General features: G+C 48.5%; 1 long non-coding RNA gene and 1 other non-coding gene across 2 annotated transcripts in view; both read left to right on the top strand.

Annotated features, from left to right (window-relative positions):
• The window catches only part of LOC122496809, a 31,191-nt gene extending 6,081 nt beyond the window's left edge, over positions 1-25,110 (top strand). Inside the window, exons 2-3 of the long non-coding RNA XR_006300950.1 lie at positions 18,522-18,546; positions 24,935-25,110. This is a non-coding gene — a long non-coding RNA (uncharacterized LOC122496809). The remainder of the gene's footprint in view (positions 1-18,521; positions 18,547-24,934) is intronic.
• Positions 20,431-20,539, top strand: LOC122467396. The gene has a single exon (XR_006292930.1). It is a non-coding gene; the product is annotated as a U6 spliceosomal RNA (small nuclear RNA).
• Positions 25,111-25,368: the final 258 nt, after the last annotated feature.

Below are 25,368 nucleotides of genomic sequence, written 5' to 3'. Positions count from 1 at the left end.
TTAGCAGGCAGCCCACGGCCGGTTCTCTCTGGTTCCCCTCAGGCCTAGTGGAGGTAATAGCACTGGGCTGTTACCAGCCCTTGGGGTGTCCACACATCCACACCCTGCCCACACCTTTGTAAATAAGCCTTTTCTTCCACTCTCTCCCGTTATCCACATTGAGCATGCCATCTCTCTCCTGCTGCGCCCCTGCTGGTTATACCAGGCATGGTGGCTGCTCCCGGCAGCTCTGAGGATTTCTGGGGGTGTTGTGGGAGCCACACTGGTTCAGCTCTCCTGTTTACCATCTTTCTTTGACGTTGGAATATGCTGCTTTGGTCACCTACTAGTGGGTAGAGAGGGAGATGACCTCATGTGACAATATAGCAAATGCCTCAAACAGAATGTTACACCCTCTAAGACTTCCCTGCCCTGAGAAATCCTCCTCCCAGCCCTTCCTTCACACAGATATGCATTGAATGTCCTACTTGGTAGTTCCTCTCTTTCCTCCAGCTGCCAGCCCCAACTCTCAAATTACTGTTACTTCTTTTGTATTGTCCAATTCAGTGGGCCCCCCTCCACACTTTCAGCCCATCCAGGCTGATCCCTGGGGGGGGGTGTTCACATTTCCCACCCAAAGAGGCTTCCTGGTACTGGGCCAACTCTAGGTGCTTCCGGAAGATACTGCTGCCATTTGGAAACTCACAGTTTCCCCTCCTGTGTTATCTCCTCTTTCCACCTGATATCAAAGCACACTTACGCCATTCCGAAGAGGCAGCAGGCCTCCATTTACCTGATCATTCCCCTATTGTTGTATATTTGTGGCATTTATGCTTCATTAAATAAATCTGCAGATCCAATTCCTTCCTTCTTCATTTCCCTGATCTCAGGGATGTGCAAGTTGTCTGTGGACTGTGTTTTCCTCACCTTGCCACACAGAAAGCTTTGACTTGCCCTGAGTTATCTTGAGCTGGTGGTTGTTGGTGGTGCTTATCCTGGGTTTAGGGCTCTCAGGACTACCATTGAGAGGGACTCACCCCCAGACCCAGAAAACCTCTCTATAGATCTTGGAGCTCATCTGAAAGGGAACAGTTGGCCAGCCTGTTGAATGTAGAGCCTATGTTGAAGGAACTATGACAAGAAAAGCTTTGTCACCAAATATTTTAATAGCTGCTACTTGCTCTACAGACCTTTCTATTTACAATCCTACCGCCTGTGTAACAAGCCAATGAGAACACTTGCTTTTTATGTTGAGCCTAACAAATGCAGCATTTCCCAAAGTCTGGGCCATGGAACACCAGTCACATGGCCTCCTCCAAGAAAAGAAGAATGTGGAGTGGTTAAGAAAGTTTGGAAAACGCTCTTTCTATCTCTAATGCATTTTAGTAAAGTCGCAGAATCAGGCAATAAAAAACACATTCATTTTTAAAAGCCAATGTTTCCCAAAGTTGTTAGACTTTTTTTTTTTTTTTTACATAACACCATTTAACATCTCACAAAACTTGAGGTTTATGGAACAGACTTTAGGAAACATTGCCCAAAGAAACATTGCCTGCAAGTCTCTTCTGAATAAAAAGAAAAGGGAGAATTATCAAAGACAGTCAGTTTTATAATCCTGTGACAATTGCTGATACAAATGTGAGAGCTAACTGGGATTCTGGGTCCATGAGGACACCCCTCGGTCTGGCCAACCATTGGCAGTCTTGGGGCGCATAGAGTAACCCTGAAGGAAAGTACAAATTAGGTCAAGGAGGGTTTTTAGTAAGGTCTGGAGTGACAGGCTGCATTATCACAACTACAAACATAAAGAAGGAATTAGGGGTATTTGGGATGCTGTGAATCTTTTGAAGAAAAATCAATGTAGAAAATCCTAGTCTTTTCCTCAACTGTTCCTAACTACTCTTTTTGAAGTCTGGATTCTGAGCTAGGGGATGGCGGCTGTGTTCTTAGATTTCCCACTTACTGAGTAACCTGGCATTCTCGTCTTTAGGCAGCACAGGGACAGCTGGAGGGCAGATACCTGGGCTCAGGCCCACCTTTCCAGTCTCTTTAGAAAAAGGCCTGTGAAGTGGGTGGTCCTAACGCTGCCATTTTAGTGCCAGTTAGTCTTTAAAGTTTTTTTTTTTTTAATTTTTTTAAGTTTGTTTATTTTGAGAGAGAGAGTGTGTGTGAACAGAGGAGGGTCAGAGGGGAGAGAGAATCCCAAGCAGGCTCCTCACTGTCAGCACAGAGCTTGATGCAAGGCTGGAACCCACCAAACCGTGAGATTGTGACCTGAGCCCAAATCAAGAGTCTGACGCTTAACTGACTGAGCCACCCAGGTACCCCGTAGGGCCATTTAGTCTTGCCTGAGATGGTTTTCCTAGGTGCCAAACAGGACACTGCATGGTCACGAGAATCCATCAACTGTGACCTTACCTGCCTCCCACCATGTCCTAAGGCAGTCCAGCCCCCCTCCAAGATCAGCACCGGAGCCCAGGAGAGAGAGAGAGAGAGAGCAGACCCAGGAACCACTGAGTTCTCGATGAAGCCTGGCCTGGACCTGCAGCAAGGGAGGTGTTGTCTACTTGCCAAGAGGGACAAAACTGTCCCAGAAAGATGGAGGGAAAAGGAAGGGGAGCAGGCAAGATCTGCCGTGTGAAAACAGGGGTCAACAAGGTCATTGTGTGGCTGGTCTGGGCGCCCACTTCTGCATTTCCAGCCAGACCCAGCTGGGCAGAGCACAGAACTGGCCCTTCTCAGCCAGCTTCCCACTGCAATGTCAGTTCAGCCTTGAATGGAAAAGCTGCCGGCAGTGGGTGCTAGGGGACAAGCTTTTTTTTTTTTTTTTTTTAATAATTTATTGTCAAGTTAGCTAACATACAGTGTATATAGTGTAGTCTTGGCTTCGGGGGTAGGTTCTCGTGATTCTTCATTTACATACAACACCCAGTGCTCCTCCCAACAAGTACCCTCCTCAATGCCCATCACCCATTTCCCCTCCCCCCAACTCCCCACCCCCATCAACCCTCAGTTTGTTCTCTGTATTTAAGAGTCTCTTATGGTTTGTGCCCCTCTCTGTAACTTATTTTTCCTTCCCTTCCCCTATGGTCTTCTGTTAAGTTTCTCAAATTCCACATGAGTGAAAACATATGATATCTGTCTTTTTCTAACTGATTTATTTTGCTTAGCATAATACCTCCATAATACCCTCCAGTTCCATTCATGTTGTTGCAAATGGCAAGATTTCATTCTTTTTCATCTCCAAGTAGTATTCCAGTGTGTGTGTGTGTGTGTGTGTGTGTGTGTGTGTGTATCACATCTTTATCCATTCATCAGTTGATGGACATTTGGGCTGTTTCCATACTTTGGCTATTGTTGATAGTGCTGCTATAAACATTGGGGTGCATGTGCCCCTGTGAATCAGCACTCCTGTATCCTTTGGATAAATACCTAGTACTGCTATTGCTGAGTCGTTGGGTAATTCTATTTTAATTTTTTGAGAAACCTCCACACTGTTTTCCAGAGCGACTGCACCAGTTTGCATTCCCACCAACAGTGCTAGAAGGTTCTAGGGGACAAGCTTTTAAGTTACCTCCTGGGGCTCCTCCTCCAAGGGACTGACTGTGTGCATCTGGGGTTCCTTGTGAAGTTGTCCACTTGGATGTGGGGAGTTGTGGGGATATGCAGCTGTCCCCGGTTCATGCTCCACAGTGAGAGACAGGACAGCAGCGTGCCAAAGCGGAGGGTTGCCAAGAAATCAGAGGTCAGAGGGAAGATGCTGTCAGGCAGCTGGGATCATACAGAGGGCCAGGACCACGTGGCTTATGGAGGGGGCAGGGACAGGAGTGCAGTATCCTCAGAACTGGTAGTGGTATTGAAAGAACCCCATAAGCGCCTGGGTGGCTCAATGTGTTAAATAAGTCCGACTTCAGCTCAGGTCACGATCTGTGGTGAGTTTGAGCCCCACGTCAGGCTCTGTGCTGACAGCTCAGAGCCTGGAGCCTGCTTCAGATTCTGTGACTCTGTCCCTTTCTGCCCCTACCCTGCTCAGGCTCTGTCTCTCTCTGTCTCAAAAATAAATAAACATTAAAAAAAAAAAGAGAAAGAACCCCATAAGAATAATAATATTGATGGCAAAAGTGAAAACAATACTGATAATGAGGACAATAGCAACAACAAAAGTGATAATAGTTCCTGCCTTATTCATTTAACTAGTATTCATTGAATCCCTGCTGGTGTCAGCACCTGCTAGGCATCCAGCGTGTACACGGATAAGGTCCTTGCCCTCGGTGTTTACAGTCCAGCGTGGCATCAGGTTGAGCTTGCAAATACATAATCACACCGTGATCACGGCAGCGTTTACTGAGAGAGCTTACCAGGTACCAGGCATTGCACTCTTCACCTGTATCACCTCTTTTAGTCCTCCCACAAATCTATGTGGCTAGTGCTTTTAGCATCCCATTTTAAGAGTGAAGAAAAGGAGGCTCAGAAAGGTGAAATGCCATGCCTTCAGACATCCAGTATGTAACTGAACGCGGAGAAGGAGGGACCCAGAGAGATCGACCACCTTTCTTGCTCTTGGGGGGGAGGCTAAGTCTGACACAAAGTGAGAAGGGCACATTGTGCCTGCGGAGGTGAGGCGGGTGATGGTATGGCGGTGCCACATGTCAAATGGCCACATGTAGAATGCCGGGTTCTAGGAATCTGTGGACAAGGCTGGTGGGATAAAAGTGGCCACGGTGTTTTCTGTCCTGTCACCCATCTCAGGGCCAAGCACCTGCTGTCTGCGTCTGCACAGGTGCAGGTCAATGGATACCCACTGAGCTGTGGGATGACAAGGGGTTTTCCTACCCGGAGCATATGCATGCCCTGGCAGATGTGAAGACCTTGTATGTCTTGTGGGCCATGGGATGTTTGGGTGTGAGCTTAAGTCTGGGGGTAGGAGTGGGCAGGGCATTTAGGTGGGAGGGGGCAGACTGGTGGGGCAGGGTGTGTGTGCATCATGGAGATGGAGGGAAAGGCTGGGGGAAGGTTGGGCGTGACTTTAAGTGCTGGCATCAGGCTGTGACTTTCTCCTGTGGCTGAGGGAGTCATCAGTGGCTCAGGCTGGATTGACCTGGCAGAGGGGCAACTGCAGGCCTCGGACCCCCAGCCTGTGATGGGATGGGAGAGAGGCTTGGTGTGGGGGCATCTGAGCTTCCCCAGGGGCTGCCTGTAGGAGAGTTTGATGCCTCCCAAATCCTGACCCACCCATCAGCTCTTTGGAGCCACCAACCTCCCCTTCAGGGAATTGCTTGCTTTTGGACTCTTTGCAACCTGACTGAACAGAGGAAACTCTCAGGCTCCCTGGAGACCCTTGAACCCAGAATTCAAGGCAATGGCTAATAACCCTCTGAGAGTTAGGGAGGCATCAATGACTGGAATTATCTGCCTGGTGTAAAATGGCCCCAGACCCTCCAACCAGCAGGGTCTTCTCATTGGCTGCACTTTGGAATCACCTGAGAAACCTAAAAAAGTACTGACATGTGGGCCCCATCTCCAGAGGTTCTGATTTAGTTGGTCTGGGGTGTGACTTGGGCATCAGGATTTTTAAAAGCTCCCCAGGGGATTCTAGGGGCGCCTGGGTGGCGCAGTCGGTTAAGCGTCCGACTTCAGCCAGGTCACGATCTCGCGGTCCGTGAGTTCGAGCCCCGCGTCAGGCTCTGGGCTGATGGCTCAGAGCCTGGAGCCTGTTTCCAATTCTGTGTCTCCCTCTCTCTCTGCCCCTCCCCCGTTCATGCTCTGTCTCTCTCTGTCCCAAAAATAAATAAACATTGAAAAAAAAATTTAAATAAAAGCTCCCCAGGGGATTCTAGTGTATGACCGGAGCTGGGAACCACTGCCCTGTAGCATTCTGCGGCTTTTTAGGCAGCAGTGACCTTGAAGTCTGGGAGAGCCTCCCCAAATCAAAGTGTTGTCTGCAGACCCGGAGTCTGGCTCTTGCTAGGGTTACTGTAACACTGAATTTCTTGAAATGCCCCAAGGTCCTGAGAGGAGAGTTCCCGATTCTCACTGGAACCTCCTGGGACCTGACACCGAGAGGGCCCTGTCCTCTGCGCCTGTCTCCTTCTGTCCATCATAACTATTCTTTCCTGCCCAGAGCCAGGATCCCCACCCCAATCTGCCTCCAAACCAAAAAAAAAATTTTGACAGTCATTAAAGATAAAATTTTAAAAATCATCTAAGAAGACGTGTGTAACCCATTGGAAATTTCAAGGCAGTGAGTCATTGTGCTCCTGGGCCCCCTCAGATTCTTATGTAAGGTTGAGTCACTTTTTGTGAAGTCCGTGCATAGCAGAAAAAAATTGGAAAGCTCTCGAGATATGTGTGTCTGTGTGTGTGAGAGAGAGAGAGAGACAGAGAGAGACAGAGACAGAGACAAAGAGAGAGAGAGAGCAAGAGAGCCTTGTCATTTGTAGCTTTAAGACACTGGTGGTGGCTGGGGCGCCTGGGTGGCGCAGTCGGTTAAGCGTCCGACTTCAGCCAGGTCACGATCTCGCGGTCCGTGAGTTCGAGCCCCGCGTCAGGCTCTGGGCTGATGGCTCAGAGCCTGGAGCCTGTTTCCGATTCTGTGTCTCCCTCTCTCTCTGCCTCTCCCCCATTCATGCTCTGTCTCTCTCTGTCCCAAAAATAAATAAAAAACGTTGAAAAAAAAATTAAAAAAAAAAAAAAAAAGACACTGGTGGTGGGGCGCCTGGGTGGCTCAGTCAGTTGAGCGGCCGACTTCGGCTCAGGTCGTGATCTCACGGTCTGTGAGTTCGGGCTCCGCGTCTGGCTCTGTGCTGACAGCTCGGAGCCTGGAGTCTGCTTCGGATTCTTTGTCTCCCTCTCTCTCTGCCCCTACCCCGCTTGCTCTCTGTCTCTGTCTCAAAAATAAAAACATTGAAAAAAATAAAAAAATAAAAAGACACTGGTGGTAACTCTGAATTAACTTCAGAGATTCCACATCCCCTATTCTTGTTCTCCATCCTCTCTACTTCCTTTTCCATCCAAATTTTACCCCTTCATAAAAGTGACTTTTTTGCTCCAGAGGTCAGTCTGGCAGATTCCATCATCCAGCCACATGGCTGTCTCTGGTCCCCAGGACAGACAGGGCAGTGTGGGTGGGATGCCCCTGTTCTGCTCATCCTGGGTGGGGGCTGCGCCCCTACTAAGTGCAGGCCTGAGAGCCCAAAAGGTGGAGAAGACATGTCTGGGCCCAGTTCTGGGTCTGGGTCCTGTATTCCTGGTTTTCTCAGAAAAACACAGAGGCGGTGGAACAGGATCCAGGAGAAAGAAGAATTGTGGGCACTTCAAGAGAAGAAAGTGAGGGACCCCATTCCTTGGGGAACCAAATTACTCTTTGAGAGTTTGACCAAAAAACTGACACATGGGCATGGAGCAGACAGAGGCAAAGTTGTCCTAACAAGAGAGAATGGGCCCATTCCAGTAAGACCGATTTGGGTATAAAGGGAAGGATGTCCATCTGAAGGGGTCAGGCCCCCAGTGTAGGTGAAGAAAAGAGCCAGGCCCCAGAATGTGGACACAGTGGGCTCCACTGCCTCGGAGAAGGAGAGGGGGGCTGGCTGCCTCCTCCCAGTGACGGGCATGCCTGCCGTGGGGGAGGGGAGGGGCAGATGTCTCACACTGTGCTGCTGAGGTTTTTAGTCTACACTCAGTGAGGACTGTTCCTGGTTCTGAGTCCAGGCTCCCCAGGGCTGGCTCTCCAAGAAGTGTGCCATGGGGAAGGGGTGGGGCCACACGCACAGATGAGAGAGCAACCAGATATAGATCATTTTCCTTGTGAATGAACAGATCCCCCTCTGGGTTTGATAGAACAGTCCTGTGAGCTTGCCCCAAGTGGCTGCTGCTTCCATCACCTGACAGATCATCAGGAAGGCGGGGAAGTCATCAGCAAACGCCACCTCCCAGAACCCACTCACCTCCCCAGGAGTGTCCCCAGCACTGTCACAGGCCTCACCCCTTTCTCTTCTGACTTCCTAAGCTGTGCTGTTCAATAAGATACCCACTAGCCTCGAGTACCCTAAGGGTCAAAGACATATGGGATTTTGAAGACTTAGCATGAAAAAGGAATGTAAAATGTCTCACCAATAATTTTCTTTTTTAAAAAAAAAATTTTTTTTTTTACATTTATTTATTTTTGAGACAGAGAGAGACAGAGCATGAATGGGGGAGGGTCAGAGAGAGAGGGAGACACAGAATCTGAAACAGGCTCCAGGCTCTGAGCCGTCAGCACAGAGCCTGACGCAGGGCTCGAACTCACATACCGCGAGATCGTGACCTGAGCCGAAGTCAGATGCTTAACCGACTGAGCCACCCAGGTGCCCCTCACTAATAATTTTCTAGGGGCACCTGGCTGGCTCAGTCAGTAGAGCATGCGACTCTTAATCTCAGGGTCATGAGTTCGAGCCCCACATTGGGTACTGAGATTACTTAAGAATAAAGTCTTTTTAAAAAATAATAATAACTTTCTATACTCATTACATGTTGAAATAATATTTTGGATATATTGGATTAAAGAAACTGTCATTAAAATTAATCTCTCTGGTTTCTTTTTGCCTTGGGTCCGATGCCTCAAGCATCTCCAAAATGAAAATAGAGGGACAAAGATAATGGAAGAACAGATAACAGCCACAGAATCTTGGAAGCCAAAATCCGACGGGTAAGGGGTCATGACCAGATAAAGTTGACTTCAACATTGCTGTACTGGGCTGGGTAGTGTCCCCCTAAAATTCTTGTCCACCTGGAACCTCAAAATGTGATCTTATTTGGAAATAGGGTTTTGTAGATGTAATTAGTTAAGTTAAAATGAGATTTTACTGGATTAGGGAGGGCCCTCAGTCTAATCAGGCCACATGAAGATACAGAGACACAGAAAGAAGCCCATGCTGGCTGCAGGCAATATAGGAGTAGGGTCTTGGGGTTACCCAAACAACTCATTGGCTCCAGAGAGTGGGGGGCAAGGGAATGGAAGGTGGGGGGAAAAACCACCTGGCTTAGCCAGCCCAGACTCATGTTTTCCTTGGCTGGAGCTGGGATTCCTCTCAAGGTTTCTGCCCCCAGATAGCAGTGAGGCTGAACTGGGTAGCGGCCGGATGCTGTATTTCACTCTGTTTGTTCAGGCTGAGAGGAGAGCCAAGGATCGTCCATGGAATGCGTGAGTTATGAAGATCTCTCTCCAAGCGTGCGATCCTGCTGGCGGCTGTGGGATTGTCTTTAGAGGTGGGAGTTCAAAGGGCAGGGATTCAAAGACGGTCTGACCCTAAACCCCTAAACAGTCACACTTTTAGTTGAGTTACAGGGAAACAGGCTGGACTGTTCTGGTTATTCTTAAGGTTTCCAAGGGATCCCAGAGGTGACCTTGAAACTACTTTCTGGAGCTTCTGTCAGAAGAGACTCTCTCCATCCTCTGCACACTGGAGTACCCATTATTATTTTTCTTGTTATTGTTGAATGGCTTCCCTAGAAACTCCCCAGACAAGTCAAGAGCTCAAGTCATCCAATTTTTGCCATGCAGGCCACCTGCACCTAACCAAACCTTTCCATGTTTGCTTTGAGGGACTCCCCGTTGCCCTTTCTGCCTCCGAGATCCCATCCCTGGGGAATTTGTCACAGCTCAAATACGGGCTTACCCAGGAGCAGTAATACAGCAAGTTATTCTTTCCACAGATATTTACTGAGTGCCATCAGGCCATGTGCCCGACCTTTTCCAAGCACTGGGGGATTGAATTAGCTCTCCCATCCCAACTCTGGGCAGCTCTATGGGAGCTCTCTGGGCCTGTGGGTAGTGCTCAGGGGAGCACGGACTCTGACCAGTGAACAACTGGCTGGGTGAAGGGCCCAGACTCGGCACCATATCAAAGTGAGGCTGAGAGCTGGCAAACCCTTGCCCATCATGTCCAGTCTCCGGCGGGGTCTGCCTCTCTCGGCAGGGAGGCTGCTTCCCTCCCTGGGCCCAGCTCCAGCTCTCAGGCCTCTCCTCCCTGCCTGCTTCTTATCTCTATTTTCAGTGTTTAAAAAATGTCATCCTGCGTGGCCAGGGCTGTGAGCTGCTGTGAGAACAAGGAGAGATTTGCTATGAGGTGATGGGGGTCCTCTGGGGCCTGGCTTCAGTGCCCAGAGCTTGTCAGAGCTGGAGGGGCCGCCAGAGACCAATTGCTCCTGCCAGATGTCCGCTCCCTGGCCCCACCAGCCCACCTCTACCTCACCTTGGGAAAGTTGAGATTTGTAGTTTTGATAGATGGGGGAGGGAATGAGATGGTTTCTCTAGACCCCAACTTCCCCCCTCCCCACCCCCCGCCACTGGCACTTTTTAAACAGAAAATCCAGGGACACCCACTCCGTTTTTCTTGGTCGGCTCAAGACCAGAAGACTGACCCCATCTGCTTAGGAAGAAGGACTTCCCATGGTGATGTGCAGACCAGTCCTGCTGGGCAGGGGGACAGAGAGGCCCGGAGGGGGGCAGCCCTGGCTCTGGGGCTTGCCCTTTCACACTGGCAGTGTAGGCTTTTTAAGGACTCAGTGCCCTGCGGTGACAGAGACCCCCAACCTGCTTTCCTTCATAAGGACCCCAGTCACTAGCTCTTCTGGTCTCTTGGCCATTTTTCCATGAAGACTGAAAAGAAGAAATGAACTTTAATCCCAGCAATGGGGATGTGGACAGACTTGGGGTAGGGGGGCGGCTTGAGACTGGGGGCTCCAGGACTGCTGATAGAGCTTCCCAGGGCAGGTTATTCATAGACGAACCCCTGCCCATGGGCTTTGGTGTGTACCTAGTGGAGGCAGAACCAGGAGACAGATGTTTTCTCCAGATCTTTCCAGCCTTATGGTTTTTATAATTAGACCTGGAAAAACATCTTTTCCTTTCTTCATTTCTTTGAAAAAGCAACATTGGCTTAAACACAAAGTGATCATTGGGGCCTTTTGAAAGTAGAAAAAATAATGAAGTGACCTTTTGAGAATAATGCTTCATTTCCTCATTCTGCCTCCCCATCTCTCCCCCATGACTCCTGCCCCTGCCTCAGTGAGGAAAATGCCCCTGTTGTGGCTTTGACTCTAGAGGAGATGGGAGACCAGATAACAGCTCAGTGTTTCAAAGCCATTTTCCCCAAGGGCCCAACTGCTTGCAAAGCCTCTGAAAAAACCTTGGCCAACCTCCTGGCCCAGCTGCTGGCCTTGAAATCGAGGCTGCTTGGCCTGTCCAGGAAGCCCGTAAATCCCCAAGTCGGCAAGAAAATGCACTCTGGAGCTTGCCTCTTTGCTCAGATGCCTGGCTGCAGGCCCTGGACTGTCCTCAGCCAGTCTAGAAGCTGGTGTAAATAAGCACATGCATCTGAGGAAGACCTCATTTTCTGAGGAATCGTATCAAAAAGCCCATTGTTCCCTTTGGGAGCCACAGCTCTTTCCCACCTGACAGTTGATATTTAATTGATGGCTGCTGTCCTTCATAGGGTTTTTAGCACATCATGTGGGTGTTAGTAAAATTTCAGCTAAATATTAATGCTTTTGCTCCCAAGACAGAGAGTGGTAGCTCTCTTAATATCTATTTAACCTATTATAAGCCCCCAAAGGATAGTTGTACCTATATCATAGTTCAAAAATCCAAATGTCTTGCCTTAACTGAGGCCTGAACCAAGCACAGACTGCAGATGATACTTCCTGGGAGTTGAAGCAAGCTGGGAGGGGAATGTTAGCTCAGGATTGCTTCAGACCTGGGAGAAAAGAAGGGACCTTTATCTTGAGGGTGGAAGGAGTGGGGAAATATTAATCTAGAAGCCTTGAGGGCATGGGATGTCAACTTTAGAGAGGTACAAGATGTCAACCAGACAGAATTTGGGACCCCACCAGGGCCATGCAGCAGATGTGGAGCAGATGAAGCTAGACAGCTCATGAAATAAATCTTCAGGTGCTAGGCATGGTGGTAGGCTCCAGGAGAAAGCAGGGAAGTCCTAGAGACAACCCAGGCTGACCTCGCAGCTTAAGAGCATCAGGAGGGATGCTGTTGGCCAGATGGGCTGCCAGGGGCTTATATTCTACTCATCTTGGCTCCTCAATGGCTACCTGGCCTCAGGCCAGCCCCTTCATTTCTGTGCCTCAGTTTTCCCATCTGTGGTAGGGGATGGTGATACTGAAGGAAAGGATGGGGGAAATGCTTAGTACAAGGAAGGACCCGTATGAGGAGGGGGACCACCGGCCGCACCTTGCCAGCTGAGTTCCATCTTGGGCCCGGGGGGCCAGCAGGATTTATAACCACAAGCGATCCTGAGACGGCTCTTGAACCACGATGCCCAACAAGCGGTCAATCCTGGCCCCCTAGTGGGCACACAGCCTAGTCTCAGCTGGTGGGCAGAGGGGCAGAGGGTGGGGCAGGGGCAGCGTTCTGCCTCCTGGGCTTGTCTCAGGAGCTCTTGGTGGGCTGACATTGCCCTAAGAGATTCTGGCCAGCCTTCTCCCCCTCTCCCCAGTCCTTCCTGCTTGGGTGTTTGGGATTAACATGCATCCCTTGAACCTTTTCATTTTTCTACCCAGATGGAAACTTGGCCAGCAACCAGGCCTGGATGTGTGCACGGTATGGCTGGGCTCAGGCCAAGCCCATGGTAATTATAATCACATGTGAGGCTCCCGCTGGCTCACTGGGCGCCAGGGGCTGGGGGAGAGCACAGCTGCCAGAGGAGAGGGCTGGGTGCTGGGCTCTGGGCAAGTGTGCAGACAGCGGGGCCTTGGGCTCCTGCCCTCACCTCTCTGACCCTCAGTTTCCTCGATTAAATGAAGGGATTGGCTTATAGGACCTGTGAGGGCCCAGCCTATGCTCTGGAAATCTCAGATACCATGAGATGTGGACCAGTTGTCACATGCCCCCTTTGGTCTTCCCAGTCCGCCTGGCCTCACGTGTACCCAGAGTGGGACGTGCCCCTGCCCTGCTTCATCAATCTAGATGCTTTCTCACAAGACACAGAGCCAGGAGGGTAGGGGGGTATTGAGCCTGTCATTATCCCAGAAGTAGCTGGAAGTGTAGGATACCAGGGTGGGATTGAGGGTGTTTAGGGAAGAGTCTGGAAGGAGAGGCAAAAGAGGGTCCAAGACAGCCTTCACCAGTGCCCTGTGGCACAAGGGCAAACGCGATCCCATGAGCATTAGCCCAGGGCTGGAGCTGCCCCTCTGCTTGGTTTGATCTGTTTTCCAGTGTAACATTATTCTGAGCATGGATGCGGCAGCCCATAGAGTTCTTTACCCAGTGGAGTTTTGTGGCTTTTTCCATTCACAGCGGAGTCTCAGAAGGCTGAAGAATAAGGAGTTGTTGAAGAGCTGTGAACAGTGGTTAGCCAGCTAAGTGGTGTGGCCACGGGCGGGGGTCACATTCTGCAGCACACGGTCTGCGTAGAGGCGATGGAGAGGAGAGTTTCTCCAACTTTGCATCACCCGTGCGGGTTCCCTCCTTTCCCCCACTTTCTACCTGCACGCGTGTCTCTCCCCACTTCTTCCTTGGTCTCTTCTGTCCTCCTCTTCTGCTTTTCTCGTTCCCCCTTGTTCTCTCTTCCTCCTTTCTAGTCAGGGAGGAGCCAGGTGATAAGGCAGAAAGAGAATGGCTCAGCTTTGAACGCTGAGCCTCAGGCTTCTAGTCTACAAAACGGGGCAGGGCTAACCACAACCTAACCACGGCATTGTTGGTAAGATTAAACAGTATAATATGTGTAAAACCTCAGGCTGGACATAGGAAAGTGTCCAGTAAAAGGCAGTATTAATAATTTATCCAAAATATCAACTGTAATTTGTCTTAAAAGATTATACTTAACATTTGTTCCCATTCTTTTTTTTTTTTTAAGGTTATTTATTTATTTTTGAGAGAGAGAGAGTGTGAGAGTGTGAGCAAGGGAGGAGCAGAGAGAAAGAATCCCAAGCAGGCTCCGCACTGTCAGCACAGAGTCTGATGTGGGGTTTGAACCCACCAACCGTGAGATCATGACCTGAGCCGAAATCAAGAGTCAGATGCTTAACCAACTGAGCCACCCAGGTGCCCCACATTTGTTCCCATTCTTAATAAAAATCAGGTAATTTAAACTTTTTTCTTCCTAGCTCTTATAGAATGACCATATTCAAATGGATTGCTCTTTATTGCCTGTGGCTTCTCGTTTTGCTACCCACATCTAACTTAGGACCACACGGCAAGGGGCAGGGGGAGCTAAAGACCCTGGGTGTCCTGCTGGAGACAGAGGCCTTGCAGAGGCAGGCAAGGTGCGATGGTCCTGCCAGGCCAGAGGACCAGTGCCCCTCGAGCGGCCACTCCCACTTTCTTGGCTGCCCTTGGCAGGAACAAGGGGTTCATAAGCCACTGTGTCCCGGGAAGAAGGGAAAGGGCATGGGAACTGAGAAGTAGCAGAGCAGTCTTACAATGTGTTGAGACAGGAATAAAAGCAGCTGAATAAAATACTTGTCTCTGCCCAGGGCACACCACAGAGTGGGGAGAGGACTGGACTGGATATTGTGAGCAGGCACCTGTAGGGGGCGCTGGTAAGTCACTCCTCCCTCTGCCTTCTGCCTCTTCATTGCAAAGTGAGGGGCTAAATGCAAAGGTCCTTTGAGTCCTAACCTGTCACGACTCTGATTTGCGTAAGCAGAAGACTGGTGTGCTTGGCATGAAGGATGGGACTCTTCAGGCCTCCTCTGGATCCTTCCCCAGGCCTCTGAAAGGATGCTCGGGTCTCTGCTGCCTCAGACACAGACAACCAAACACAACACTTCCCAGGATCTTATAATCCTCTCTTGAACCTTCACCTTGCTCCCTCCTTTTACTCCCGAGGATGCTCGAAAGCCTCAGGGTGTGAGTGTGGAGGGGTAGCACACTGGGGTGCAGGCCCTCTTGCCTTGCATGCCTCAGGCCTTGGAGGGAAAGAGCAGAGAGGGTCTGCTTACTGGTAGGGAAAGGAGGCGTGGCCTTCTCAGAGAAATTGCCTTGCGCAGGCTTCTGCTCCCAGGTGGCTGTGTTTTTAGCAATGAGCCTATTTTCATTTCCTAGAGCTGTTGTAACAAATTACCACAGACTTGGTGGCCTAAAATAACAAACTTATTCTCTCACAGTTTTGGAGGCTAGACGTCTGAAATTAAGGTGGTGTCAGGGCCACGTTCCCTCCAGAGGCTCAGGGGGAGAATCTTTCCCCGTGTCTCCTAGCTTTGGGTGGCTCCAGGTGATCTTTGGTTTGTGGCTGCATAATTCCAATCCCTGTCTCCATCTTCACATGGGTTTCCTCTCTGTCTTCTCCATAGGTTTCTCATAAGAACACTTGTTATTGGATTTAGGCCCACCTGAATAATCCGGGATGATTTCACCTCAAGATCCTCAATCACCTCTCTGCAGAGTCCCCTTTTTCCACATAAGGTCCTATTCACAGATTCCAAGGATCAGGACATGGACATATCTTTGGGGGTGGGGAGTCCGCCATTCAACCCACAAGAATGCTCCCCCACTCGTGTCCCCACAAGAGCCTGAAAGAACCAAGAAAGACATTCCTTGTTCTATGGGTGGAGCCTGAGGTCACCGCTGAAGACTCTTCATGGAAATGTTTTGAATAATTCTTCCCATGTGCCTTAGCAATGTCACTTTACTGCTCTTCCCATCAAGAGGTGAAGTTGTCTCTCCTCCCTTGAATCCCAAGCTTGGCAATGTGACTTATTTTGGCCAATGGGACTTTAGCAAATGTAAGCAGAGGCTTGAAACACACTTGGGCATGAGGATTGCCCTCTCTTTGGCCATGGTTGGAAGGCGGACATTATGATGTGGATGGGCCTGAGCTAGTTGCTAAAGAGGCCACATTGAGAACTGAAGTATCTCAGCCCTAAGCTTGCTGACTGCTAGATATGTGCGAACATGCTAGATCATCCAGCCCTAATCAAACCACCAGGTGAGTACAGCTGCATGCATGACCCCAGGGAAGCCCAGTGGACAAACCACCAACTGAGCCCAGCCAAACTGCTGACCTACACACTACTGAGCCAAGAACACGGCTGTTGTTTTGAGCCACTAGATTTTGGGGTGGTTTTCTGCTATACCTGATATAGTCCCCATGCAGGTGAGCCTCCAGCACCCCCAAGTATAGAGTCAGGCCCTGGAGGCAGACTCTGGTGGCTCTCAGGGGTGTGTGGCTGGAGCTGTGATCCCTCGTGAGCCACCACCCCCCTTTTCTTTTTAGGAATGGAACTTTTTAGTAACGGCAGAAGTCCAACTAACTAGAGACTCTACTCTGCAGCTAAGTATGATGACATTTTTACTGATGGAATGGAATGAAAGGGATGCGTGCAACTTCTGTGTTACTTCTTTAAAAGGAGTTTGCATGCCCTACACTTCCTCCACCCCCCTTCCTGCAGGCTGGAATGCAGAGCCGAGGCCAGCAGGGTAGACAAGTGTGGCAGGGAGGCAGGACTGTGTAAGATGGTGGCTCCCGTTGGCTCACACAGCCGAGTGTGGGGAGCAGTTCCACAAAAGGGGGGCTGCTATTCCAGGAGAGGGCAAGCGCTGGGCAGACAGGAGCACATTTACCACATGAGGCTCCCAGCTCTCTCCCAACCCCTTTCTCTTGTCCCCCAGCCTCCTCAGCACTTTCTCTCCAGCTCCCACAGCAGGAACAAAGAGGGAAAAAGGGGAGAGCAGAGGAAGCAGCATGTGCAAAGGTCCAGAAAGGAAAGAGGTCATGCTGCATTTGGTGCACTAAAAGCAGCTTGGAATGGCTGGGGGTTGGGGCAGGAAGATGTGAGGCCGGAGACCATGTCCTGAAAGGGGTTGGTCAGTGGGGAGTCCCCAGTTGGCTGTAACTTAAATGAATGGCTCTGGCTGCTGTGTGGAGCATTGAAAGGGGACCAGGCAGAGGCAGGGAGGCCAGTTTGGAGGCTGTAGGAGCCATCCAAGCAACAGATGATGGTGGCCTGAGGAGAAGGGTGGTGCAGAGGAATAAGACAAGTACATTCAGAAACATTTAGGAGGGAAAATGGACCGGATTTGTAGAGAAGTCTGTTGTTGGGGATATGAGAGAGGGAGGAGTCCAGGCTGATTCGTGGGGATGCAGATGGCATTCATAGGACAAGGGACACAGGCAGAGAGGTGGTGTAGGGAAGGTGAAGCCGACTGACTTCCGTCTTGGACGTGGTGGGTTGGAGGTGTCAATGGCACATTCAGATTATCTATGCTTTTTGCATACTCCATTTCTGGAGTCTCTTAATTGGTTGCTCTCCATTTCACCCCCCTCCACCTTTTAAGTTTATTTATTTATTTTGAGAGAGAGAGGAGAGAGAGTGCCTGTGCACATGTGTGTGGGGGGAGGGGCAGAGGGAGAGAGAGAGGGAGAGACAGATTTGCACATCTTCTTCAGAGAAATGTCTATTTTGCTCTTTTGCTCATTTTTATATTGGGTTATCCTTTTATTGAATTATAAGAGTTGTTTATATATTCTGGATACAGGTCCCTTGTCAGATTGATGATTTGCAAATATTTTATCCCATTCTGTGGGTTACCTTTTCACTTTCTTGATGGTATCATTTGCAGCAGAGTTTTTTTAAAATTTTAGCACATTAAAAAAAACCTGATTTGCTGAGGTATAATTTTAAATGCTTCATTCAATGATTTTCTAGTAAATTTACAGAGTTGCGCATCACTGTAACCATTGTCATAATCTAGATTTCGAACATTTCCATCCCCTCCCCCTCCCAAAAAAAAAACCAAAAAAAACCTCATATAGCCATTTTTGGTCCACTCCTGTTACACTGTCAGCCCCAGCCAGCTCCTCTGGATGTACCTGTTTGGGACATGTCACGTAAATGAAATCATACAATATGGACTGTTTCACTTTTGGCTTCTTTCACTTAGCATAATATTTTTGAAGTTTATCCATGTTACGGCATGTATCAGTAGCTTGTTTCTTTTTAATTGCTAACTACTATTCTACTGTTTATCCATTCACTAGCTGAGTTATTTCTCGTCTGTTGCTATTGTGAATAATGCTGCTGTGATTCAATGTAATTGTCTTAGTAGCTCGGGCTGCTGTAACAGAACACCATATTCCGGGCGGCTTAAACAATAGTTATTTCTCACAGTTCCGGAGGCTGGGAAGTTCAAGATCAAGGTGCTGGTTGGTAGATGGCTGCCTGTTCTCTCCCTCCTCATGTGGCAGAGAGAGTGATTTGGCCTCTCTCTTTCTTATGAAGACGCTAATCCCATCATGGGGGTCCCACCCTCATGACTTCATCTAATTACCTCCCAAAGGCACCACTTCCAAATACCATCACATTTGGGGGGGGAGGCCTACAACATATGGATCTGGGGGGACACAAGCATTCAGCCCATAATAGTAATTATTGATACGATTGACTTTACATCTACCATTTCGATATTTGTTCTTGACCTAGCTCATGTCTGTTTTGTTCCTCTGTTTCTCCTTTACTGACTTCTTTGGTGTTAAATAGATACTCTTCTAGCATACCATTTTAATTTCTTTGTTGGTTTTTAAATGGTGTTATTTTCTTCTTGGTTGTTCTAGGGACAATATGCAGTCTTATCGCAAGGTAAGAGGATATTTGACATTTTATGTGATGATTTTTTAGTTTGAATTAGTTAATAATTTATTGTTTCACAAATAATATAATTTAAATATCTCATATTTACATTCAGCTTATATTAATGTAAATTATTAGTTTTAAATTAATAAATAGTTGGTAATTATTTCTTTAATATTTAGGCATTTGGTATGTGGTCTCTCTACCCCTGCCCCGGGGTCTGCACATGTTGGGGGCAGACCTACCTTTCTCATATTTTCATGCATGTATTTTTTCACATAGCTATAGTCATACTATGAATGATATATTATGAATATTACAATATTTATCCTGCTTTTTCTTTTATTTATTTTTACCTGCTACTTTCTTTTCTTTTTTGTAATTAACAAATTATTTTTATTTTTTATTCATTGTCTTATTGTTTATTATTGTTTATTTTTGAGAGAGAGAGAAAGACAGAGTATGAGCGGGGGAGGGGCGGAGAGAGAGGGAGACACAGAATCCAAAGCGGGCTCCAGCCTCTGAGCCATCAGCACAGAGCCCGACACGGGGCCTGAACTCAAGAACTGCAAGATCATGACCTGAGCCGAAGTCAGATGCCTAACCGACTGAGCCACCCAGGTGCCCCTATTTTTTTGTAATTTAAAAAAAATGTTTATTTATTTTTGAGAGAGAGACAGAGGGGGAGTGGGGGAGGGGCAGAGAGAGAGGGAGACACAAATGTGAAGCAAGCTCCAGGCTCTGAGCTGTCAGCACAGAGCCCCACATGGGTCCCTAACTCACGAACCATGAGATCATGACCTGAGGTGAAGTTAGAGATTTAACCGACTGAGCCACCCAGGTGCCCCTTATTTTATTTTTTAAAGTAGGCTTTATGCCCAGCACAGAGCTCAACGTGGGGCTTGGACTCACGACCCTGAGATCAAACTTGAGCTGAGATCAAGAATTGGACGTTTAATTGACTGATCCATCCAGGAGCCCCTCTTTGTTTTTAAACTTTCCATTTGTATGAGCTCTTTATTAATATGCCCTCCTCAAAACTTTTTAGGAAGGAGGCAGAGTATAAATACATAAAACAGAGAGTAACCTTTTATCTCCCCTATTTGCTGCCAATACTTCTCCCCACTTGCCCCTTTTCATTTTTTTTTAAGGCAGAAAATTTACATTTTTCTCTAGTCAAACTCGCTAATCTCTCCTTTGTGATTTTATCAGTGATTTCCAAGTTTAATAAAAGATATTCTTCCCCTGGAGATTTGATGAATGTTTAAGTTTCTCCTCTTCTAGTTTTCCTAGGTTATTAAAAAGTATGGAACTCTTTAATCTCTGTAAAATTTCTCTGTAAAGACTCCCTCTGGTCTGAGGAGAGAGATGATTTTGAAGTATAAGTTTCTCAAACTCAGCAGTTTCCTTCCCTGGTTTCCCTGCCTGCGTTGGTACCTGGGGCTGAGCCTGACCACGTCCTGCAGGCCGTCTGTCTGTCTGATGGATGGAGGGGACAACAGAATCAGAACTTGCCTCTTAAACTACACCCACATGCAAAGGGACAGACATCACAGGGAGAAAGTGGGAGAACATGACTCTGAACCTGAGTTTGGCCCCTGTGTGTAGACTCTCAACCTCTCATTCTCTCTCTGCAAAGTGGGGCCAAGGGTGCCAGATAGGGCTGCCATGAGGATGACAGGAGATGAAATATAGAAAATTCTAGAACACCACTTGGCCTATCGTGGGTCTCTCAGGGCCCTGCCTTTGCACTGACTTGACTCCTGGGTCCCACCTCATGACCAAAGGTGTCTCTGAGCCTGCCTCACCACAAAGTGTGGGCAGGCCTAGTGGAGCGTTAAGAGTATTTACTTTTTTAGGTGAGAAAATTGAGGGTTAGAAAGTTTAAATGGAGTGCTCGCTTTGGCAGTACACAAACTAAAAGCGGAACATACAGGGAAGGTTAGCGTGGCCCCTGTGCAAAGATGACACACAAGTTTGCAGTGTTCCATATACATTTTTTAAAGACAGTTTCAATGTCAGAGTAGCAGACACTCCTGACCGCTCTGACACACTGCATCCCCCCGCTCCACTTTGCCTCACCGCACCTCAGCTTCTTGGCGTCCTCATATGTGAAATGGAGCTAATTGTCCTCATCGGTCTCTACTGCTGAGCGGTTATTTGATGATCAAATGAAAGCCTCTGAAAAAGGCCACGGAAAAATCCAGAGGCAAGGTAGCGTCCCCGTGGGTGGCTCAGTCCACTCCCCCTCCACCTGGACACAGACGGGGCCTTGTGTTAGGTCTGTGAGGTTCCCTGCCTGCCTGCCCCCGCCCCCCAGGAGAACCACGCAGAGACTCTGTGGAGGCCCCTTGTGCCCGCTGCTCACTGGGCAGGAGGCCCAGGGCTTGGCAGAAGCCCCAGGAAGCAGAGCCTGGAGGTGAGCCGTACTCAGGCCCCACTGTGTTCAGCTTGGAGCAGCTCCTGAAGTCTCTGAGAGCCATGGTGAGGAGGAACCTGGGGTCACCCAGGTCTCGTCCATTTCACAGATGTGGAAGCTTGGGCTCAGAGGGGCAGCTGGTTAGTGGTCACGTCAGAACTTGGGCCAGGGGATCTTGGTTCCCAAGCCCAGCGCACTTTCCACTTGGCCTCTACTGCTGCAGTGGCCTCCTTGGGAAGGGCTCCTTTGGCCTTTCTGGAAAATTCTTCGCAATGTGATGACATTTGAGCAAAACTGTATGATGTTGGAGGATCAGAGCACTTCGACAAGCATGGCAAAGCACTAAGAACGAGATGCCTCCAGAGTCGGGAGGGAGTTGCCTGGGAGTAGAATTTTCCAGAAAGGGAAAGCAGCATTTTGAGCAGGAGCTTGAATTTACTGGAACAGCTTGGAAGAATGTGGGGGCGGTGGCTGGAGGTAGGCAAAGGTAGTGAGGAAATCTGACACCAGCACCCCACCCTGGCATTCTGGCATTTAAATATAAAGTTGCTTTCTCTTTTAGCACTTTTTTTGTTTTGTTTTGTTTTGCTTTTAAACAGAAGCCATACTGCCCCCACTGAGGTTTGAGAGGCAATAGTCATGAACCCTGCTGCACATTAGAATCCCCTGGGTGCTTTTAAAATCCCAATGCCCAGATCAAATCCCAAAACAACCGTACAGGAGTCTCTTGGGGGAGGACCCAGACCTCAGTAGTTCTTAAAGTCCCCCAGGTCGTATTAATGAGCTACCAATGTTGCTCAGAGGACTACTATCCCCTGAATTACTTTGCCATCTGGTTTGTGAATCTAAATATATAAACATGAGGGGCAAATGTGTAATTCTGTTTACCATGGACACTTGTCCAGTCCTTCTCAGGAAGACCACGAAGAGAAATGTCATTCCTCTTCCTCATTCCCACCGTCCCCCTCCCAGTTCAATCTTACCGTTGGGGCCCTACCCTGAGCCCACCTTCTAAGAGATGGCCCCAAATCAGGATTACTTATCTCCTCTACTGAGTTATACTGTGCTTCTTTTGACTGGGGACTCTTGGCCAGCCTGCAAATCTTCCCTGTGGCTTTACCTGACATGGGTTGTTATGTCTGTTTTCAGCCATGTGCATATTCTCTGCCCAGTGAGATGGTAAACCTTCTGAAAGGCAAGACCCCCATCCTTCCCAGAAGCCCTGGGCTTCCCAGGAGCCTTCAGTTAAGACTTGTCCACAGGCTGAATGAATTCACTGGATCCACTTGGGTTATACTCAACACATTTAAAAAAATTTTTTTTAGAGAGTGAGAGAGTGAAAGTGGGGGAGAGGGGCACAGGGAGAGAGGGAGAGAGAGAGAAAGAGAGAGAGAGAGAGAGAGAGAGAGAATCTAAAGCAGGCTCCATGCTCAGTGTGGAGCCCGATGTAGGGTTCTATCCCATGACCCTAGGAACATGACCTGAGCCAAAATCAAGAGTCAAGATGCTCAACCAACTGAGCCATGCAGGTGCCCCTATACTCAACACAATTCGGACAATGACTCGGGGAAATTGGGACTGTATTATTACTACTTTTAATCTCCATTTTATGATGAAATGAATCTCAGCTCAGAAGTTTGTGTGAGGTCACGGATCAAGGAAGTGGCCATACACCAGGCCCATCACACTTCCTTCTCTACCACACAGGTTTCTGCTAATAGTAGAGATGCCCCCAGAGCAGGGAGGACCTTGTTGGGGGCCAAGCTGGGAGACCTCTTTCTCCTAAAGTCCTCTCTGACTGGACAGTTGGGGAGGACATCTGTGAAGGGCTGTTTGGGCTCCAGTTCCTCAGCTCTGAGGAGGGGGTGTGACAGGGAAAAAGTTTCTGCTAAGATCTTAGGATGATAGGTATCAGTTCTCAGAGTCACCAGAGCAAAAGGCAAATTTTATGAGGAAACATTTAAAAACTTGTATTACAAATATTACAGCCTCTTTTTTGTGGCTGTCAGTTTATTGGAAGTTAACGGGAAGATTCTGGGGAAGGATTTATTTATTTATTTAATGTTTATTTTTGAGGGGGGGAGGGGCAGAGAGAGAAGGGGCCAGAGGATCTGAAGTGGGCTTTATGCTATCAGCACAGAGGGGCTCAAACTCACAAACTGTGAGATCATGACCTGAGCCGAAGTCTGACGCTCAACCGACTGAGCCACCCAGGCGCCCAAGGATTTATTTATTGAATGCCCTCTGTGAGGTGCCTGTCTCTCGCATCAAGAAGCCCAAGAGAGGGCTTCGTCAGAGCTTCTTGGGGAGATGTGTATGGGATCCCTGCACTGTGGGGTGGCAGACTGGCGCTTGACTCCCGCCCGAGAAACCACAGGGCTAGAGATGGTTGGCCAGCTGCTCAGTAGACAAACCAAAGGAGAGGCTGCTGTCTGGGATCAGCCTGAAGTTCCCGAGTCTTCTGGGAGAACGGATGCCCAAATGTATCCCATGGAACACAGCAGAGAGGGTCTGCTGTGAGTTGAATTGTGTTCCAAGACTCAGAAGTGATAGCTGGTGTCTCTGAATCAGGGGCAGGGCCACAGGGAAATAAATGCAGCCCCAGGTGGGCACAGGGGGCAAGGAAAGGACTCTGGAGGCTTGTCCCGCCTCTGGGCCTCTGTCCTCTCCCCGGACTGTGGAGCCTGGCATTCAGGGTGGTTCCATGCCCCAGGGAAGCCTTTCTTGATCCTGTCAATGCTCCTGGTGACTCTGTGCACAGCAGTCCCCTCTCTTGCACTGCACCGTAACTGGTCAACTGGCCATCTCTCCTCCAAGAGGGTGGGCGTGTTTTGTCCGCACAGCTCAGTGCAGCGAGGTGCAATTTTCTGGGTTCACGTAACATAAGGGTTGGCAAACTTTCTCTTAAAAGCCCAGAAAATAAATGCTTTCAACTTTGCAGAACCATACGGTCTCTGCTGCAACACTCCAATTCTGCTGCCGTGGTGTGAAAGCAGCCACAGACCAGACATAAACGAAGGAGTGTCCTTGTGTCCTCCAGTAACGCTTTATGTACAGAAATAGCCTGCGAGCCGGAGGGCTGTGGTTTGCCAGCCCTGGACCTGGGGAGTTTCTCATGGACGAAATCACGCGTGAGCAAAAGCGAAACTTGCGTTATGCTCACACCGTTTCCTAATATCCCAGTCATATGGGAACACATTTGTATTTTCAGAGTGAGCGTTAAGGCAGAGCGGACTGAACGATGGGGCTGTTATGAGTGAGCGGACTGGCACCTGTAAAGCCCCACCAAGTCATCAACAGGCCCATGACCAATAGATGGTAGCGATCATTAGCTATGGTAGAGGTTGTTGGGATCACACTGCTTTCTGGATGTCATGTACTTAGAACAGTGCTTGAAACTTTGTAGTTTTACCATTTTCATGAAATCTAAGACATACTTTTAAAAATTATGGTAAAATATACGGAAAATAAGATTTTCCATTGTAGTCATTTTTGAATGTACGGTCCAGTGGCACTTAGTGCCACACAACGTGTGCAACCATCAACCATCACCCCGAAAGGAAGCCCCACACGTACTAAGCAGTCAGTCCCCAGTCCTCTCTCCTCCAGGCTCTGGAAGACATACTTTTGTTTTTTTTTTCCTTCACCTCTTCACATCTCTGAGACCAAGCTGTGCTTACAGTCACGTGTCTAATGATCACTCCTTCCCAGGTGGCAGTCCCACACTGGCATGTCACTGAGTGCATGAGCATAAACTTGACAGTAGCTCTTCAGTAAAGTTTTGTGCATTCTTGGGTATTTTATTTGAGTTTAACTGCCATCCGAACCGCCTTCAAAGATGCTATGATTCAGCAGAGAAATGAAAAGTTGATGCGTGTGAAGAAAGATACTACATAGAGTGGCAGGGCATAAATCTGATTTTAATGGAGCAAATATTCATCATCAGAGGAATAACCACAGTCTGTGCTTCTTCCAAAGCAACTACCAAGTGTGTTATGGGAGAGAAAAAGAAGATACCAGTGGATAAAGCTGTGCTACATTTCGTTACTGAGGTATGTCTAAAAGATGGTCTGTCACATAGGAAGCAAGACAAGTGGAGCCCGGAGAAATTTGCGAAATCCCTTGGAATAGATAATAAAAAAATTTCAAAGTAATGAGAAGTTGGTGTGACTGGCTCATGTGTCACATGGGACTATTATTAAGACATCATGTCTCAGTTTAATGGCAGTATTATTTTTCTTGATGGTACATAAAAAACAGTCTATCGTACAAGTAATGGCATCTTAAGATGATGATACGGTATTACTGTCATCACAGTGCATTGTTATTTCCATTTACTCATTTCCCCCACGAGACTGTCAATGTTTTGAAAAAAGGAGTTTATCTTACCCACTGCCGGATTCTCAATGCCT

Source organism: Prionailurus bengalensis, chromosome A3 (assembly GCF_016509475.1).
Source record: "Prionailurus bengalensis isolate Pbe53 chromosome A3, Fcat_Pben_1.1_paternal_pri, whole genome shotgun sequence".
Taxonomy (NCBI): domain Eukaryota; kingdom Metazoa; phylum Chordata; class Mammalia; order Carnivora; family Felidae; genus Prionailurus; species Prionailurus bengalensis.
The sequence above is the reverse complement of the archived record's forward strand: the minus strand, read 5'-3'. Positions and strand labels throughout refer to the sequence as shown.